Raw genomic sequence first — 20,665 nt, 5'->3', positions numbered from 1 at the left:
AATTTTACAGGCGTGTCACCGCCTGTCGCTTGTCAAACGACGCCAGCAAGATACGCAGCAAAATCTCGCGATCGGTATTGTTTTCTCGCGATCGTTCGCGATTAACGATAAATTACGAAATTTCATCGTCGATCCTCCGACGGGAATTCGTTGTTTCGTCTAAAGTGTTTAAAATAAACTCGGACGTGGAACAGAGTATGTAATTGTAAAAATGGTTGGGGGCAGCCCAGGATACGATCGTGACGACGCGACGGTCCAGGTCCCGTAAGTAGCGGAGACTCCTCGCCTCGGCCAAATTCGTCGTTAACCGTTAACGGTCGCGGTAATAGAAAGAAGTAGCTAACGCCGAGAATATACTCGTCGAGGAAGAAATAAGAATGAAATCAGTCCTCGATGCGATCAAACAATCGGCTGCTGCTCGAGTGGTCTTCCAGGAGACCGTGTTAGTCGACTTCTTGATCTACCCCAAAGCGATTTGCGCGTCTTTCGACAAAGACTCGAGCAAAAGAAAGGCGACAAGGACGAGGGAGGAAGAGAGAGAAGAGAAATAATCATTCGAACGCGATACGCTCGATGAAAAGGATCGAGAGACGTGCGTGTCCGTGAATGGGCGTTGCGTACACTTGGAAACGAGCACGTATGTCCGTGAGTGCCCGAAATAGCGATTGGTGAATCCACGTCGGCTGAAGTCGCCTCAACGGTCGTCCCGAGAGTCTATAATTTGCGTTCGAGTCGAGTTGGTTCTCCGCGTTGTGTACGCACACGCCTTGGCTGCCTTCCGAAGCGCTGCCCTCTAATGTGCCATTGAGAGCCACGTTGATGTGGCGTAAGTAGTCGAGCAGAAGAAAGAAACGAGAGGAGAGGAAAGGAGAGTGCGTACTAGCTCTCTATGAAGCACAGGAGCACCGCCCTCCTGCCTCGAGGAACTTGAGACGCGATTGTTGTGCGCCGCGTGCACACCGTGTACCAAAACCATTGTCCCTCGTTAGAGGCCACCGGAAGTCACCGGAAGACGATCAACTAACGGAAGACCCTCTACCTTCGGGTTACTCCTGCCGACGCGACGCTACGCGACGCGACTCGACTCGACTCGACGCAACGCCTTTCTTTCGACAGACTTTGCAGCTTGTCCCTGACCCCCCCCCCCCCCGCCGGTCCCTCCCTCTGCCCCTAGCGACTAGAGGAGATTTTAAGACGCAACGATCAGCACATTAGACACATCGAATTCTCATTTCACACCCTCGACGTAAAGGGGCAGCGGAGGGCTTCGCGATTCGACGGTTGGCTGCTTCGTTTGCAAATCGATACACGTTTACTTAACCCGTAGAATGTTTCCCAGATTATTTTCGTACGCGAGGATGCGTTTTGCGTGACTTTACGCTCGCGAACCAAGGTCTTTTCGATCACGAGATCGGGGTTACGAGGCCAAGATCGACGAAACGCAGCAGAAGATCCAGATGCGGACGATAGAGAATTGTGGCACGCGAGCGACCGGAAGTGGCCGAAGAAGGGAAAATCTGGTATACATAGATTGAGCTTTCCCGCGCGCGTGCAACACCCTCGTTCCATCGCACCCGGCCAGACTTTCCAACTACATAATTCCAACTACATATTAGTTTCCTACATATACTCGTCGAAATTTTTCCTGCATGAACGGAACCACCATCCATCCAAGTTTTCTCGCGGATATACGATACACATCCACCGCCGACCAAACGATTTTCAATTTCCCATTGCACGGTTGGATATTGATTTTCCACGAATCTACAAAGGTAAAAAGTAATATAATTATGGTCATGGGTAAATATTGTTCACCGACGAACGGCGACCGTGTTCATTGGCCAATTAAACGTTTCGACGCGCGTCGCTCGTCGAATGGTGGAACCGGGATTAATTTAAGATGGATTGGTGCATTAAGTTTACAACGAGCGAAAAGTAACGAAAAGTCGTGGCGTCGAATCGTACGCGACCCGAACGGAAACGGAAAATATTCCGTGGCGTTCGAGCGAAAGAGGGAGGAAGCAATAGAGGGAATCAACAGCGATATTCGAGTAATATCGGCGCAACAAAGTACAGAGCATATTGGAAAACGCAGAGCGCGTGCCGTAGCGGCGGGAAGGCAGGACAGTGTGCAAATATTGATGCATTAACAATGCAGACTAATTATGTTTTGGTTCGAGCATGGCGTTCCCGTCGACGATGGTGGGGCGTTGACGATAGTGGTGGTAGTTGAAATTTGCAGTGGCCACCAGCCCGGCCATTTCGCCATTGTGATCCGGACTTCGACACACAGCCTCCGGGCGGCTCGCAGGCGTAACCCGCCGTTAAATTAATTTTATCTCATGTCCGACATTAATTTCGTATACGCCACTGCCGCGTTCGCGCTACCTCTACTGTTCTACCCTTTGATTCTAGCTCACCCTTCGTTAGAAAGATCGTGCAACAGTTCGATAATGCTCATGATACAATTTTCCGTTGAACAACTTGGACCTATGAAATCGAAAAATGTTTTAAGCCGCGTTTAATTGATCGTAACTTAAGAGTTTAACTCGTACAATTGATGTAAGCAGAATTAACAAAGGTGCGACGTACTTCTTTCACGGTATAGCAAGACTGGGTTAATAAAATAGAAAAATAAATCTGATTTGATCTCGGGACGAGTGGAACGATAATCGTTTAGATTAGAGTCTAATTATATTCGCATCGTTCGAGCTTCGGGCTGTTTAAACGAGGCACGCGTCCTCGACGAATTCTCGACGAGCTCTTCTCGCTAGGAGAGGAGAAGATCGAAGGGCAGAACCCAACCCCTGCTGATATCAGCCCTTACCGGGACCAAGCTGCGCAAGGGTAGAGCTCGTCCGAAGGAAGGGGAACAGATGTTTTTGAGCTCGAGCCAACATTGTAATCCATGTTCCGCAACATCGTAATTAAGGAAAAATGAAAGTTCGTTTCCTCCTCTTCGAGCACCGTTTAAATAGTTTTGTTCGCGTAAAACGGGAAAGGATGGTTAGGTTGCGTTGTCGTTAGTTTTCAACGATCGCGATAGGATCACGGTTCGACAAGAGGAACGCTGCCGAAGCTCTAAAATTATCACGGCTGGACCGTGTTCCGTTCCACTCGGTGGAATCGAATCGGTACGGTTCAATTTTCGCGCGCGTATCCGCGAGCTTCTCGACGCGATAAATCGCAGCGGGAAAGAATCGAATCTGCTCGTCGGAATCTCACGCCTGGCTCGTAAACAGGCCCAACAATGCGCACTGACCGTCTCCCTCTGTGTTCGCCCCCGCAGTCACGCATCCCTTACGTCGGAACCTTTCGAAACGTGGCACGCAAGATAAAGTGGATTTAAAAGTTTAAATCTTCTTGGCCAGCGATTCGTGGCCTGACTTTCCTCCCGAGGGAGCAAGTACCAGAAAAGCGGCACGACTCGCGGAGGGTGGCCACTCGCGTCGAGATACGAACACGGATACGATCTGACCGTTTACCACCCCTCTTCCTTTTTCTTTGCCGAAACCGTACCGACGAATGGAAACACGAGAAACCGTACAACAGGGATAACGTCCGGATGGACGAGGATCGTCGTCCCGACCCTCCTCATGGACAATCGTGCGTTAGCTTCTCAATCACGGCACCCGATCGATACTTATCGGTGTTTACCTAACGTTATTTATCGAGTCTCGATGTCGTTGAATCGCGAAACGCGTCAGCGAAAACAATACCTATCCCGAATCTACCGCAATTTCCCTACAGTTTTATTCACAATTTGACAATCGACCAACATTAATCCGCAACGATCGACATCGATTACTTTCTTCTTTTCGTCCGAATGATAATATGGTTGAAAAACAACTCGATTAGATCGGTAGAGATATCGATTGTCATTGCCGGACGGGTTTTCTCTGTTTCTTTTTTTTTATGTAATGAAAATATGCGAAAAAGTCACGGATAGGTAAAGTTATCGGGACGATCGATGGGTATCCGACAGTCGCATTCGGAATCCAGGAGATAAGAGTCTAGATATCTCTGGCAATCGTCGTTCCATCACGCGCGAATAGACTGCCTCCAGCTCTATTCACGGCTGGAAGAATAGCCTCGTGATTCTATTCAACGAAGACAGAGAGAGAGAGAGAGAGAGAGAGAGAGAGTCGTCGAAACGCGCGGGGAATTCCACGGTATCGGAGCAACAGAAATAAAGGGGGGTAAGGGAATCCAAAGAGGGGGTATAGAGCCATCTGGGAATCGAATATCTTCGATCTAACGGCATCTTTTCGGCGAAATATACGCAATTGTGGAAGAGTAATCGATGGACAGTCGGTTGCCTGTATTTCTCGCGCGATGCACCCTTTGGGACCTTTCGGGGCACGGATGAAAGGGCACGAAACGAGTTAGATATTTTTCCACCCTTTGGAGATCACGATTTCGGTTAACCTGCGCTCGTTTCCTCCTATAAAATTTTTTTTTTGCTACAAAACCCTGCGAGGAAACGATGAAAGGCGCGAAATTCGACAACCGGGGACGAAGGAAACCCTGCGGCGCGGCGACGCGCCAGCGACGTCGATCGCACAGTAATTGAATTTTCGTCAAAATGCTTTTGCATTCGTCGTTGCTTAAATCGAGGAAGAGTCCGAAACGCGATTCTGTTCTTCGTAAATAACAGTTCCGGCGGTATATCGCGCGTTCAAAGAGCCATATAATAATCGGACAATGTTGCAGATACCACCTGCGAACAGGCAAAGCACCACCGTACGTACCACTCTAGCGAAAACAGTATACGTGTCTCGCTCGTCACGGGGTTGAAAAGTCAAGTTACCCTTTTCATATTTTTGTCGAGCATAAAAGCCGAGAAAGGCAAAAAAAAATCGACGAGAGGGTTCCTCTTCGGCCTTTCTTTTCGCAAAGATTCGTCCTTCTTTCGACAGCCACTCGTTGTGCATTGTCTGCGGTTAACCCAGCGAACTTTCCGAAAAATTTCGATTAAAAAAGTTGGGACACGATCGCGAACAATTCCACTCGAGGCGTGAGAAATTGCTGGCTCCTCGATTCTTTCAGATTTGTAGCCAATAACCAAGAATCTATAACTCATCCGTAATTGTTCGCTGGGGAAGGGACGCACACTCTTCCTTTCTTTCGTCTAATTCGATTTCGATAGCAGTGACACTCGATAAATAACTGATGAGAATCGAACCGGTCGGAATAAAAAATTCGGCAACATCGACACCCACGCGCCGAAAACGCGAGAAGATTCAATTTCGCAGTCGATTCGAAACGAACGGTCATCAAATACGAATTTAGAGGCGGCGCGACTTTAGGGGGTTGCTGCCCCAAACACCAACAACGTCTCCTCGACGCGGTAACTTTGATTAAAAATATTTCCCACCATTCTAATCGGTGTTTCTCGTTTCGCAAAGCGCGCGATCGATTTTATCGAAACTAAGGACAGATAATATAAAATCGAAAATGAAAAAACGCCCACCCGTAATAAGCTTAACCTCGTGTACTATGGAAATTCAACTTGGATGGTGAATTTGAATTCAGTCAGTGGCGGACGGTTGAAATGGTACCGCGTGCGTCAGACATCAAACGCTTGGCTTGGCCCTTTGATCAAGCTCTGTCATTCAGATGACTCTTGTCGAGCATGGCCGATCGGCATAGCAGTACAGGCGTTAAAAAATTGATTATTGTGTCATGGGCACCGTGCGAATACCTATCGACGGCTGTCGCGCGTGCAGGATGGCGTCAATTGGCCACAACATTTACTTTTTTCGGACGAACGTCTTCTGGTGGTGGATTCTTGGATCGCGGCAACAGGGAATTTCCACTTTCTCTCGATCGTGAACATTCGTATCGTTCGAGTGGAAAGCGAGGAGGAAGCTTTCGAAGGGAATTCACCGAGCGACGATCGGTGAAGCGGACGGTGATATCGAAGCTCCTTTCTTCAAAGTTTCGACTGGTCGGTCGGAAGAGAGCAGCGATACTCGTAGTTGGATCACGTCGACTCCGCGTACTCCCTCCCCCCGGGACTCGAGGAGACTTCCGATTAAGCGACCAAAGATGGCAATGACGTCTCGACGTGGACGATTAATCGTTTCCAACCATGCCCGTGGCCATGCAATATCTCTATATCCCGGACGTGTGTAGGTACATACTTGGATATAACGATGCCAATGCCCGATACCCACTGCTCGGCGAAATGGCTACATAGCGAAGCACTCTCGGAGGGTCTGCCGTTTTTGCTCCCGGCTAGAGTATGACAACACGAGGCCCGGATGCCAACTTCTTGCTCGTATCGTGAAAATCTGTCTACCCGGAGCTCGGACGGAATATAAAAAATAGTGCACGAGACACCATGGTGCGGATTACACGACACATGGAATTTATATCGATTACTTGGGGATTCGCTGATGGAACGATATTGGAAATGTAGAAAAATTCGATGAAAAGTTCCGAACCGATAGAAATAACGCAAACACGACGATCGGTATTACTCGCGAATTTGAAAATCGTGCGTCGCCGTGCTAAAACATCCCTCGGCTCTCATCCTAATGGGGTCCCGTCTCCAAGGGCACTCGAGGGTGTGTAATTGCTAGAATCCACGGCCCTGCTACTACACCGCATTTACGCGTTATGCGGGGTGCGTGTTAAGTACGAATCGACCGCCTACTGGGTGTCTCGTAAATTTCCGGACTCGCGACAACGTCGGCGACACACGTCATGGATCTTGGAGCGTTGAAACTGCAATATTATTTGTTCGAAAATCGTTATTAGGGTGGACGTTAATTTTGCGTATCGACGGAAACGTATGATAATTCGATACGTATGTACATATGTATGTGGATAGGTTTGCATGATATTTGGGTGCAGAGAGGATGAGGGTCGTGAGGTTAAAGAACATTATCGACAATCCCGTCGAGACGGGGGCAGCCCTCGCCGCGAGGAGAAGATTGGAGGGGTTAAACGACGTGCCACTAGAAAACAATCCCTCGGCCGCATTTGCGGATGCTCTTTTCTTCCATTCTGTTCCCTCTGGTCGGCGGGGTGCGGTGTTTCTCGCTCGTTTTCCGTTTCCCTCGCTCCTTCACCGTCCCTCTCTACCACTCTCGTTCGGCTCGACAGATGGCTCGACCGCGTTTTTGTTTCAAGGCTCGCGCCAACAATCGTCGCATTACCGGAACAAAACGATTCGACGATCGGCCCTTTTGAAAAAAAGAAAAGCTGCGAGAGGCTCGAGTAGAAGCAGTGGGGGAGGAAGGGGATACGATGGTGGTTCAGGAAGTTCTGGATCGAGCATATCATCTCGTTAGAAGCACGCACCACATGTCCAAACACAGCAACGGAAGAAAGAGGAATAGAATTATGTGTATTGCGTCGGCAACGGAGAGACAATGATTCGAACACGCGGTTGCGAATAATGATATTCATACGGTACCGAACGCGTATATGTAAGTACTTGTGTCGTGGTTGCAAGTGCAACCAACCGACAGGGTCGAACTCGACGGATCCGAACGGACCGTCCGAATCGATTGTCTTTGCGTCCAGCGTAATCGTTGTCGATTGTTCTGTCGCGCAACAGACGCATATGCTCGCTTTCCTCTGTCGAACATTCACGGCTCCGAAACAAAAATCGGCCTGTGACGTTTTCACGAAAAAATACTGTTGGTTGTTTTTAACGATATCGGCGGTGTCAACGTTTACCGTATAAATTCCGTGATAGGCGCTAGTTTTTGAAATTTCGGACAAAAATAAACGATACGTCGGCTGGAAAATGAATTAACAACCGTCGGTTATCTTGCAGCAAAGGGCACTAACTTTCCTCGAGTCGACGTTTATGGTAAATATGCCCGTCGATGTAAACAATTCACCCTTCGTACTTATCGCGCGATCAAAACGTAATAATTTTTACGATCGTTTCTATCGAAGAGGCCCTTTTTGTACAGTGGGGCCCCCCTTGCATCGAAGCTGCGCGTCTATACACTCGCGCTCTTTTACGAGCTTCTTTCTCCGTTGAACAAACATTGATAAAAAGATGCGAGTCCCTACGAAACGTACCCTCCCTCTCTTCGCCCGCTACTCCGTCTCTTTCTCATCCAGTACCAAGCAATCTCGTTTACAATTCGCGTAACCAAAGTCCTCGTTTCTCTCGTCGAGCAGAAGCTGAAAAACGCATTACCGATGCACGTGACGCTCCGGTTCGGACACAAAACTCCGCCAGTAACAGACTCTTTAGCTGTGTGGCAATCGGTCGTATGTAGGTGCTTACATACGCACGGTTTTCCCATCGACTTGGGATTCATACGTAGCTACGTACGCCTGCACACCACGATACGTATCACGCCTGCCACAGTGAACGCAGGTCAGAGCCACGGTATCTCCCCTCTAATGGATTTCACTCATTTTTCTCCCCCGACAGCCCCGCGGTTGACACCAACCCCTACAACGTCTCGACGGGCCTTTAGGGTTTATTCGTTCGGTTGATCCAAGTCTCGAGAAGGAGGCGCCGATTACAGCCAACGCTCGATATGTTTCTTTTCCCGAAACCTAACACTCTGCCTTTCCGATGTATGTATACGTGATCGCGATACACGGAAAGAACGGACGTAAAGAAATTTCCAAAGCCAAAAACGAACTTACGATTCACCGATTCGTTCTTATCTGATAACGAATAACCGTGGCAATGAAATTTGCAACGAGCATCGTAATTTTAGCCTTTCGACACGAGTAACAAGTAACGATAGACATTATTTCCCGATCGTCGCGTCCTATACAACAAGAAATAAATAATCGAAACTGGTTGTTGCTATCGAACTCGATTCGTGATTCGTCATCGATCACGAACCAACGTATTTCTTTGTTAACAAACTCGTGTTTCTAGTTCCTAAATCGAACATGACCCGAGTAATCTTATCAACCACGACGGACACGTGATACGATCGAGAACTGTCCTGTCTCATATGAGATCAACGTAATCGAGTCTATAAATGTCGAAGACAATTGTATCGAAAAAAGATGACCGATTCCTGAAATATTCACCGTTGCGTACCGAACCAAGTTCCTCAAAAATATCGTTGTCTATTCTTTCTTTATGGATCGCAACGACGATAGTAGTAACAATAGTAAAATCGTGTTTGTATCGAAGCGACGAAACATCGTTCGTTTCATGAAATTAATTACCCACGCGTTGCTTCTCGAAATGTTTCGAATGCTTTAAAGCTTTGCTGAAAATGGTCGCGAAGAACAGAACGAAACGTAGACGGCGCGAACGTCGAACGGCCGTGCGAGAGGAATGTAGGGCATCGTAGCGCGGACCTAATCAGCGATCATCCGTCGACGATTGTCGGTCTAATTCATCCTCTCGTTATCACGATACTCGTGGAGGGCGTTTCTTCGCGCGACTTGCATAGTTTCACGAAATTGCGTGCTGTTCTTCCTAGCAAGGACAACGGTCCGTTTGGTCAATGGACGAAAAAAGCAAGCGAACAAAAACAAGCTTGGTCGTGAAAACAAAGACTAGTATGTACTTACTATTGCTTTCGAATATCATGTCATCGAAGAGTATCATCCCTGACCAGGAAAGAATCGAAAATTCCCACTCTGTGTTTCGACCCTTTATCGACACCAGTGGCACGATTGATGTTTCGAGAGGCGCGAGCGTACGATTCAATCACAACGTGCATGATGCGCGAATATTTATCGACGAAACAGTCAAAATTGTATTCGGTGGAAATCGAACGAAGCCGACGACACTTTGGCGATATCTGATTTTATGCGTTGATCCATCCTTTGTCATTATCATTTCGAGAGAGCACGGCGCACGATGAAGGCGGGACGAGCACTCTATCCTCTGTTCGTCCAACGACTCTTACTTGTATTGTACGATTGATAACACCTGTCGTACGAGCGTTACGTCATATGCGCGTGTGTCATAGATTAGCTAAAAAGAATTCTTGTGTAAATCAGTATGTATTGCGTTTTTCGATTATTCGCGGTTAAGCGAGAAATTTCGAAATTTCCCTCGGCGTCGTTGATAATTCTAAGCGACGAGATCGTGGAATTCGATCGTCTACTCGATGCGAACGATCACGAGACTTGTAAGTACGCGTTTAATAAAACTCGCTCGTAAAATTGATCGGAACGGTCGTTATTAATACAATACTCCGAGAAGAATCTAGTTTTCAAGATACCGGAAATATACATACACGTATGATATTAACAACTAATGAACAATCGGCCGATCGAAAAGACGCGTATATTTAAACGCGTCACCAAAGATGTTATCATCTACTGACGTGCAGCTAGCCAGCCAACATACATGGTCTTGTACGAAAACGTATCGATACGCAACGCCAACGGTAAAAGCCTACAAAAAGTGTAGATTGTATCGGCCGATTTACCGATCAAGGTCCAATAACCGGATATCAGTTACCGCGACAATCAAACAATCATAACAACACAATCGTGTTTAATAATAGATAGTACATATTCGATTTCTTCCAGTCGACTTCCTAAATTTTTACGTACTATGTACCTGCTAGAAATTTGACAGTCCGACAGTGTTTGCGGTTCAACGGAATCGCTGAAAGAGAACCTCTGATCGTTGGACCACCTGTACAGCGTGGGATCGTCGGATTCCTCGTGCGATGTCCCCGAATGTATCACGAGGGCTTCGGCAGCCTAAACAACCCAGCCGACACCGTGAGATAAAGAAGCACCGACTGCCACTCGGAGAAGCCTTTTTGGAGACACTCGTGGCTCTTGTTTGCGCTACGCCCGATAAAACTGAAGAGCCCGAGCTCGGCAACATCCGGAACCTCGGTGGACTTATTGCTGGTTTATTGTTTGGCGATATCGCGCGGCTTCCTCTTAATCGCGTCGGATATTCGCCAATTTCGACCTCCACTCCCTTACGTTCCGTTTTACTTTTATGGTTTCTTTTACCGTTTCTAATGTCTGCTAGTTCCTTTTAACGTCCTGCAAACCTATACATGTATACTTTAGTTTAACCTTCTGGCTTGATTTAGATTTGGAAATTAATTGAAAAGTTATAAATTTCATCCAAATTAAATTTTGCTCGACATGAAATATCGAATAAAAATTAGCTCTACCACAACCAACGGGATTAAGAAAAACTAAACCGTCCGTTACGATTGGAACGAACACACGCGATTGACGGTAGAAAATATTTCCATTCCGAGATACGGGGTTCCTTGTTCCTGGTCTATTTGGTGGAGGATGAAAAAACGGTTCGTGAGGATCGAGAAGTTACAGTAGATAGGAGTAAACGGTTGCGTGGTATTGCTTTGTGATTTATGCGAAGGACACGCGAGACTCGAGGTGATCCTGGCGGGGCCAGTTGTGTCGGCAGGCAGGCGTGAAATGAAGCTTCGAATTCGAGAGGCACAGTCCTGGTAGTTTGGCCTTTTCGGTGACACGGTAGCTCGGGGGGCCAATGAATGTTCGAGTTCTTTATGAGGCAACCCGAGACCACGGAGACGAACGTGGACCAGAAGGACGTCCATCAAAGGGTTCCAAATAATTACCGCCTCCGAGTTCTGCGACTCTGGAAAACGAAGATACCTAGGCGACACGACGTGGTGCGACGGTGATAAGTCAGCGAAACGCTTTTCCAAAAAACTGAACCTTCTTTCTTAGCGCGGCCATATATCAGATCCTATGCCAACAACATCGGCCAATATGTAAATGCTCCGCTGTAAAGGGAAACCGAAACGATCGGTCTTATTAAAACGTAACGATCGGTAGGTAATGCTCTCTCGTCGGAGAAAGTAAACAAGATAGATAAACCGTCGCGCGGAGAAGAAAAAGAGAAAAAGTTTCGATCGCGATTGGATGTTTAGCGTCTTGGTTCTTCTATTATTTTCTTGGACGGAGCTCGTTTCTCGTAAGACACGTTCCGCGCGGGTCGATCGTTAACGAGCACAAGCGGGACACGGAACGTTTGGGATATCTCTGTAGGAACCTCGTAGCTTCTTCGAGTTCCAAAGTGTTTGATCGATGGATCCTCGAGCCTCGGACCGGAAATTATGCGTCAGCCTATCGTCCGCGCCGGAAGTGACGGCACGGCGCCACACCGATCACGCCACTATCTGCCGTTTCGCTGATTGCATTTTCTTTCGTGTTGTCGGGAATACTTCCGGTGTGTTTGTTTTTCGCACGGTCGGTCCTCGTCCAAGGACCGGCGACAATTTCCTTCGGCGGAGCGACGTAAACGTCCGAATCGAAACGGAGAATCGAAGGTGCGAAACGATCGATTCGATATTGGTCGAAAGCAACGTTCTTATGCGAAGTGAATAAAGCGAATAAAGGAGCTTCGAGGTACCCACAGTCGAATTGTTGGTACGAAAATTCGTCGCGTGCCGTTAGGACATCCGAGTCACACAGCTGCATTCATATTCTAATAACTGCATTGTGAGCGAGGTCAGATGTTGGTAAGTACATATACGGCACATTGTGTTCGATCTTTTAGGTTATCGTAGGTAGGTAGTCGAGCGTCGCAACGTTAAGAAAGGAGAACCGCCTACGACAGATCGTCTTTACTAAATGGGATCGGTAGGGGGTAGAAACGAGTCCTCCTCCACGAAGAAACCGGATACACCGGGGGTTTCGATCAAAAATAACGGTTGGTCCATTATAACCGTACGTACGAAAGCTCGATACAGGAGAAATAAACATTTCGAAATCCGTTGTCTCGTTTATTAATCGTCTATGAATCGGAGCTAATTTTTCGCAAACGGATGGAAATGTCAATGACAGGTAGTTACTAGCTAGGGTTACCAGTTATCCTATGTAACCTGTTATTTTCTATCCGACATAATCTCCTGACTATCGTCAGCTGCAGCTAATAGAAAGCAATTAGCAACGATCGTCATAGACGATTTCGAGTTTGCGGGGTGGCTACCGGCACCGTCGACTTTCCAATTTCCTTCGATCGGTGCTTCGACGAGATAGCTCGTAAATAAACGATATAATCGGTTGAAAGTATCGTTTAGGGGTGCAGCAAGATCGTCGAGAACGTTAAAAGGTGAAACGAGCTTGTTCGAGGAAGCGGAAGACGCGGGGAAAAAAGAAATTGCGCATCCAAGTTCGAAGGGCGAGTGGAATCTCGGTAACCGGACAGGAACGAACTTTTGGATTAGGCCGAAATAACTGGAATTACTGGCAATCCGCGAGCTTCGAAGGACCGATAAATCAAGGGTGGAAGCACGAGCATCCGGTAGTCGGTTCCATTGGCCCGGTACACGCAACGAGAACTGCTCGGCGTTGCTAATAACGCTCGCCCGACCAAACGACGGAACGATCAGGATCGGGAAAATTTCCGCCTGGTTTTCGGGAAAAGCCGAGGATTTTCGGAAGGCTAATTTCATCACGCGACTCACGATGCGTCGCCTCATCGATCGACTATGTCGACACGACAGCAAGACTAATTTTGCTTTTCATTTGTCCTACGTATGCGCGTATTAACTCTACCAAGTCTATTCGATTCGTCGGCCGAATCGAGATCCGGAAGTCTGTGAATCTGGTAGACAATGGCTGACAGCCAACAATGGAGGCATCTCGATTGGCAAGGAATAACCGTAAATTACGATCAGAATACCGAGCTCGAAAATGCGCTATCTACGATCGTGAGCAGAGGAAGAGAAGAGGTACGGAAAGAAAGAAAGAAAAAGAATCTGCAGAGAATCTGAACCGCCCAGCGGAGGGTAGATATGTGCCGTTGCATCTGTCGTCACGCCCTTTCCCATGTGTACGCGTGTAGTTGGATCGCGAACGCTCGTACACACGACTCTGCGTGCGTGCAAAGTCACATGTCGGATTTAGAAACGCGTCAGTGAAGTTGGGGATGTTTTTCAGTTTGGGGTCGCGGGAGAAGGGCCTAAATGTTTTATTACTTAATCATTACGCTTGGGGGCGGGTTGCTACAGCATCCGGGGGCTAGGGGTTCACGGGACGTATAACACATTCAGCGAGAAGGGACACTTGGAAATTATGCCCCGGCCCAATTATTCATACGCGTGGAATAACTTTGGGAGAACAAGACGTACATACGTTCCCGATAAATCATGGAAACATGTACTTACATATGTACTCGATTAGCGAGATAAAGGAGGAGAACGAGTAACGAGGATCTGTAGCTGTAAACTGTACCAATTACAATTCGACGCTAAAGTAATTTTTGTCCGAATCGGGTGGTGATTCCTAAAAAAGATACGCTTAGGAAAAGCACATTCTTTGGCGTTGAAAAACGCGTTCGCAATTCAATTAGCTCGATACATGGGGGGCTTGTGGTGCGCGTTGTACTTGCGACGCGTAATAAAGAGGCTTGGGTCAGAGGCAGATAGGAGAGACGATCAAATGGGCGACAGATTCGATGTGCATTGACGCGAGAACCGCCGTGACAAAGCTGCCGTGGCATCCCCGCGTATTGTCGTCCGCGCTGCGTGAAATTTCCTACGTGTGTGAGTGCTCGACGTGTTTGGCTGCGTGTAGGAAAGTATACTATATAACTACATTAGGGGTCGCAACCTTTCCCCGTAGCACGCGCCAGCTGGCTCATTGTTAAATTACGTCCCCACCGATATCTGTTTGTCAACGGCGTAGAATCTCGATCACGACCATTTATTAACCCTGTTTCTTTCTTTACGAACCAATAACACGATGCAAACTGATTCGATAAAATAACTGCGGCTATTTCGTTTAGACGCGTTGCCGATACGTCGATTACAGCGTTTACGTAAAGTAAAGTACTCGAACGATCAAACGTAAAATAGCTCGCTTTGATACAATATTTACAACGATATAAACGTTAGCTAGTACGAGTCGAGAGATTTCGAGACACGGTCCACGCCAATGGAAGGATCATCCTCTAATGTATTTACACGGGATGGAGACAGCACAGCGTAGGGACGGAGCGTCAGTGGGGCGAGATTTCTCACCCCGTACACGGGACGATACGTGTCATACACGAACTACGTTTGTATCGCCATTGTCATCCGAGCTGAAAGATTAGGCTAATTTCACACATGTCCGCCCGCTTCGCGTCATTCACTTACGTTTACTGTCGTCGGTTGACAGTGTCGTATGACATAATATGAAACTGTATGCCCGTCCGATGAATGGTTGGCTCAAAGGACGATCATCGAACGACGGCTGTTATTCCGCTGGCAAATTAATGGAACATTTGTCCCGCTCTGAATGGGAACGATATGCGAACTCGAAGCCTCGAGAGGAATATTAATTATTCCGTTCCTCGAAGCGACTAACGATGCTCGGATAAAATCAAAGACGATCGGTCGAGACAGTTGTTGTCCGTCGAAGATGGCAACATCTGTTCGAATGTCCCGCTCGATTAGTAGGGTTCCGTCGAACCAATCATCCGCCACTACTGTTTCCTCGCAGAAGAAAACACCGCCCACATCCTTTGGGGTTTACAATTACGTAACGTTCTACGCGTACACCGCGAAGATGCTCGCACGTGTTCTCGTCTCCGACATATTTTCCCTCTCCTGCTTCGTCCATTCCACTCGACGTTCTCGGTAGTTTTCTACCATGAGAAATAATAACGTAACGAGCTCTTGGAGCGACGCGTGGTGGTGGTAGAGGTACGACGCGGAGCCGTGTAATTCGGCGCTGGAGGTTCGGCTCACGGTGTGCTCTTTATTCCCACGCGACCTGCGACCTCCGCGAATCTTTTGGCCGACGAAAAGAAGAAAAATAAAAGAAAACGAAAGCCCAAGGAGAAGTTGATAACAATAGGAGGATACCAGGGTTCATCGTCGCAGACGTGTCCTGGCCCGTGTCATTTGACACAGTCCTAAACCCGATTCGTGCCACAAGCTGATCCTCGCTTCTTCCTCGTCCACCGAGTCTTTTTCTCCATTTTTCTTACCCACCGTTACCTCCTTCTTTCTCTTGCGAACCGCGAGTTTTTGTCTCGGAGTCTCCGTTCCCAAGCGGAGAACAAACGAGAGAGGACCGCGCGTACACTCCAAGACTTGCGTAACCACCGACACATTGCCCACAGTCCCTAACACGAGTCTGTGTGTGTGTGTGTGTGTGTGTGTGTGTGTATGTAGGGGGATACGTAAGTACAAGGACCGTTTCGTGTACGTAGATAAACGTTTCGTATTGGCTGCGAGGCGTTTAAGCGTGTGAGTACTAGGTCGTATATAACTCGCGCGAAAATATATATACGCGTGGTAGAGGAGCGAGCTGTGTGAAAATACAAGAGCAGAAAATACATCCGTATGTAACTCGTACGTGAAACTGCGAGAGGCGGGTGGATCACGATTCCCAGAGCGGAATTCAATTGAAAGAGCGGTCCGCGAATCTCTCGTAAAGATAAGGAGACCACCATTCAGGGAAGAATAGAACCGTGGCGTAGAGGGTTAGAAAGACGACATCTCCGGAGTCCGGCGAAAAGATAATGAACCGTCTTTTGTACAAGTTACTCGATAACGAGGCTACTGATTTTTCCACGGTAGAGTCTTTCTTTTGCGTCGATTTCTTTCGAGCGTGTGAACACAATTGTCAACGATTGCTAATTTTTCGAATCTCCTAACGATAAATTAATTTCGTTCAGCGTTTCGATAATCACGGCACCAATTTCAGAGTTTCCTTAATCGCGTGCTTAAAAATGCTTAACATTTCTCGAATAAACGTTGTGTATAAAAGGGAGTAAGAACGATCCTTGTATGGATACTAAATTGAATTCGATCGCGCGTATGTATTCGCACCGTCGGAAGAGCATTACCCTCGTGCACGTACCTGCAGGAGGACAAAATAGACGCAACACTCGTATATACGTGCCTCGAAATGGCAACAAGTTCCCCGGTATACGTGTTTATTCTTTCCTGTGTCACTGTACACTGCTTTAAATATTGTGACGTATGGGCATCTATTGAAGGGGTGGAGAGGGGAAGGGTGAAAGATCAATAGCCGCGCAGGAGGCGATTGGCAGGAAAAGGCGGGTGAAAAAGAATTCTCGAACGAGTGACTAACGCGTGGTTCGTGTAAGTACTTGTAGATGTTTCGAAGGCGCGAGCAATCGTATCATCTCGTTCTCGTGAGATCGTCGAGGGTAATAAACCAAGTATGTACTTGGTCGAGCTAGAAAGGAAACTGTTGGTACATCGAGGGAAAAGGAGTTCCAAGAAGGCAGAGAAATTGTCAGGATGAAAAACAGACACTCGTCTCAAGGGCCACGCGTAAACCGTACATAGACCTGGCACAGATAAATCGAAGAAAGTTCCTCGGTCAAAAGCGCAGAGATTTTAAAACGAAATCGTTAGTCCGTCGATAATGGGCGAGAAAACGCATCGCGAGGTCCCCTTTGTGCGCTTAAATCCACGGAAGATCGTAAAACTCGAGTACCCGGGCATCGCGATACGCGTAAACACCAACGCATGGCCAGAACTGACAGGAACGATCGTAAAACCACGTCGCTCTATCGATAAATCTTTCGGAGCAGTGTAAACACGAGCAACGAATCGAGCAGCAACGACTTCTTTCTCGAGGCAGAGTAGAAAGAATCGCAGGAATCTGTTGGCGGTGGGTACCCTGGGTTTGACAAAGATAACAGGGATAAACGTTTCTCTTTAACCGGTGAACAGTAATTTAATCGCCTGCCCCGTAGTCGTTACGATCCAGCTTGGTTTATGCAAAATTATGCGTCGGTCCTGCTCCAATGAAAATTCACATACCTACGCACACGTCATGCATTTCGTAGCCGATGCGGTAGAACGCGGTGCAGCGGCAACAACGTGGCAGCGCGCTAATGCGATAGACGTGTGCCGGAGAGTAGGGGGTGACCGGTCGTGTGCGGGTGCGGGTGCGGGCACGGACGCGGCGGTGTGTCGTGTGTAGGTAAGAGGTTTTCCTCCTTGGACGTTGTCGCAACGTCGTCGACTAGAAGTGGCAGCGCGAGGGTGACAAAGACAGAGTCCGAGACGCGAAGCACGGAAAAGAAAGTTAACGAGGGGTGGGTACGAGAGGAGAGAGAAGAGAGAAGAGAGACGGAAGGCCGAGGAAGGGAAAAAAAAAAAGGAAATCTGTAGAGCTAATTCGCGTGCGAGATAACGCGCTGCCCGAGTAAGGTTGTGTGTGCTATCGTTGAAATGGTCTCCGTCGAGTCACGGAGGGGGTTGGTCAGGGCAGGGAAAGGCCACTGTCGACTTATGCCAAGAGGGTGGTAAGATGATCTTATCGCGTCCTTTCCCCCTCTCCCACTCCCTGTCCTTCCTCCTTCATTTTTTCCTCCGCTACCTTTCCGCCACCCCTCTCATCTTGCGCTTTCTTTCTACGTTTCACCCTCCCTCTCTGTAACTACTTTTATCCCCTCCTACCCCTGATGACAATATCGCGTGGCCAGCGAGATAACCGCTCGTGTCATTCCTACATCGACTACCTACTTCTCAGTCCGACTACCACCGAGCAGGTTCTTCGTGCGACCGGTGTACTCCTCGGTAGGGACACTTTCGAGTTGCACGAGAGCCGAGTGTACACGGTCGAAAGCAGATTGTCATCAAGAAAATCTTACGCTTACGCTGGACACCGAGGAAATGAGAATGGAAGTTATTATGTTACGTAACAGGGGGGAGGCTCTTGACGTTATCGGGAATTTGATTCCCTTTAATACCAGATTCATTAGACTTTTATCGGATAAAAGGCTCGGTTCCGTGCCGTTAAAACTATCTGTAAAATACGAAGTACGTTGCATCTAAATTATACGCGCCGGCCCGGCCCGGCCCGGCCCGGCCCGACTCTGCTCGGCCCAGCCTCCTACCGCTGACAATTGCACCGAAAAATCGCGCACGAGCAAACTCGATCAAACGTACCACCATATGTCGATCGCGAGTTTGTTCACCGAGTTACAGGAGGCGTTAGATCGATTATAATCCCGGTATTTTAGCCCAGTTGAATGGAAGGCGAGTTCGCGAACTGACCGATGAGAAGCGATGGTAACGTTGACGGGAGTAAAGTGCTGGTGGTAGTGGAATGACGTTACGGGAAATGAGTCTCGTAAAACAATGCCAGACACGCGAACGCCTCGAGAAAGTGGCCCGAGTTCGCCTTCCAGCAATCGTTGGCTCGCTTCTGAATGTACGTTCATATCATTTCTGTCAGTGTCCTGGACGTTAATTAATGTCGTATCAATTTATCTTCGTGATTCCGACGTTACATGTTCTCCCATGGTCCCTTTCGTACGTTTCAAATTAAACATTGCTCGGGGACGAAAATACTTTTTCCGCGCGAAAACTCGATTATTTGCCCTTTCCGCGAACCCTCGGACAAAGAAACCAACATTAATCGTCGCTGCGACGAGGAAAAAAGACGCACCGTGTGCTAGGGAGGAAAAACGTGGTTCGACGCGAGAATAGACAAAAGCAACAAGGATGGGTCTTAATGTAGGGAGGTTTATGCGTGGACACGCGTGCTCATCCGTTACGGTACATATTCGACTCTTTCTTGCTTGCTTGCTTGCTTGCTAGCGTGCGTACGCCTCCATCGAAAACTTCCTTCGCACTTGCAAACGTTCTGCCGAGAACCGTCGAGATAAACAACAATTTTTCGATTTAATAACCTCCTTGAAAGTCGAAAGAATCGAGAAGTAGATAGTGTCCGACGTGTGACTAAACGCGCATCGTGTGTGCGAGACGACCGGTGCGGTGTACCTACCGATTTACGGCTTCTCAGGGGGGAACTTTCGAAGAAATCATGCTCGTTAAACGACGCCCATTGTTCCGCCAGGACAGTGGTTATACGTCGCGTTATCGCGTATTGCGAATCAAATTCGACGGAAATGTAATCCAAGATCGAGCCAGAGAGAATCGATCCCGCGTAATAAACATTTTCAAATTTCGTTGTCTCGGTTTCTCGTTCGCGGAATATCGATCGGTAGCCTAGTTTCTCGCGAATCGACGAAACGGATGAAAATATAACTCGACTCGAATGAAATCTCTCCTTTTCCAATAGATTTTTCGTTTCCATCGATGAAAGCTAGACCGGTGTATTCGACACGATTCCTTTTCAAGCGCACTCGAAATATCGAGGCGAATAAATGTTCCTGCTCTCTCTAGCATCCAGGCAAATCGTGTAGCTCGCTCGTACGACGTGTCAGCCGCTTTCAGGCGCAACGCGAGTACCACCTGTCCATCGTTGCTGCGATTTCATGCGGAGACTAGCTGCTAGTACTCGATCGACGCGTACTCTTCGTAATTTCACCTATCGCTGGATGTCGACCAATCGAGATTTGCCACAACTTGTCCCTCGCAACCAGAACGAGAAACGGATATTTATCGAGGGAACAATCGTTGCAGTGGAAAGGAATCGCGATATCGACCCGGCACGATGAATGCCTAATTAGATGATTAATTGTTCGATTTCCAGCGTGGTCAACAATGGCTCGCTTATCGCACGAGCGTGCTTTTTGACGGTAACAAACGGTGGTACCAAGTATCGGTTATACGTTCGCGAAGATGATTTTCGTTACTGCTACGTACATACATATGTAGATGATATTCGCGATAATGATCGAGTGACAAAATGGGCGAGGGACTTTTACTAAACGAAGCACGTAATTTCGAAACGATTCAACTTACAGATTCGAGAAAAATAACTGAAGGTAAAGCGATCGGAGATTAAATCTGAGAATACG

The sequence above is a fragment of the Colletes gigas genome, unplaced genomic scaffold (assembly GCF_013123115.1).
Source record: "Colletes gigas isolate AHSC1104 unplaced genomic scaffold, ASM1312311v1 Colletes_gigas_Sc00011, whole genome shotgun sequence".
Taxonomy (NCBI): domain Eukaryota; kingdom Metazoa; phylum Arthropoda; class Insecta; order Hymenoptera; family Colletidae; genus Colletes; species Colletes gigas.
The sequence above is the reverse complement of the archived record's forward strand: the minus strand, read 5'-3'. Positions refer to the sequence as shown.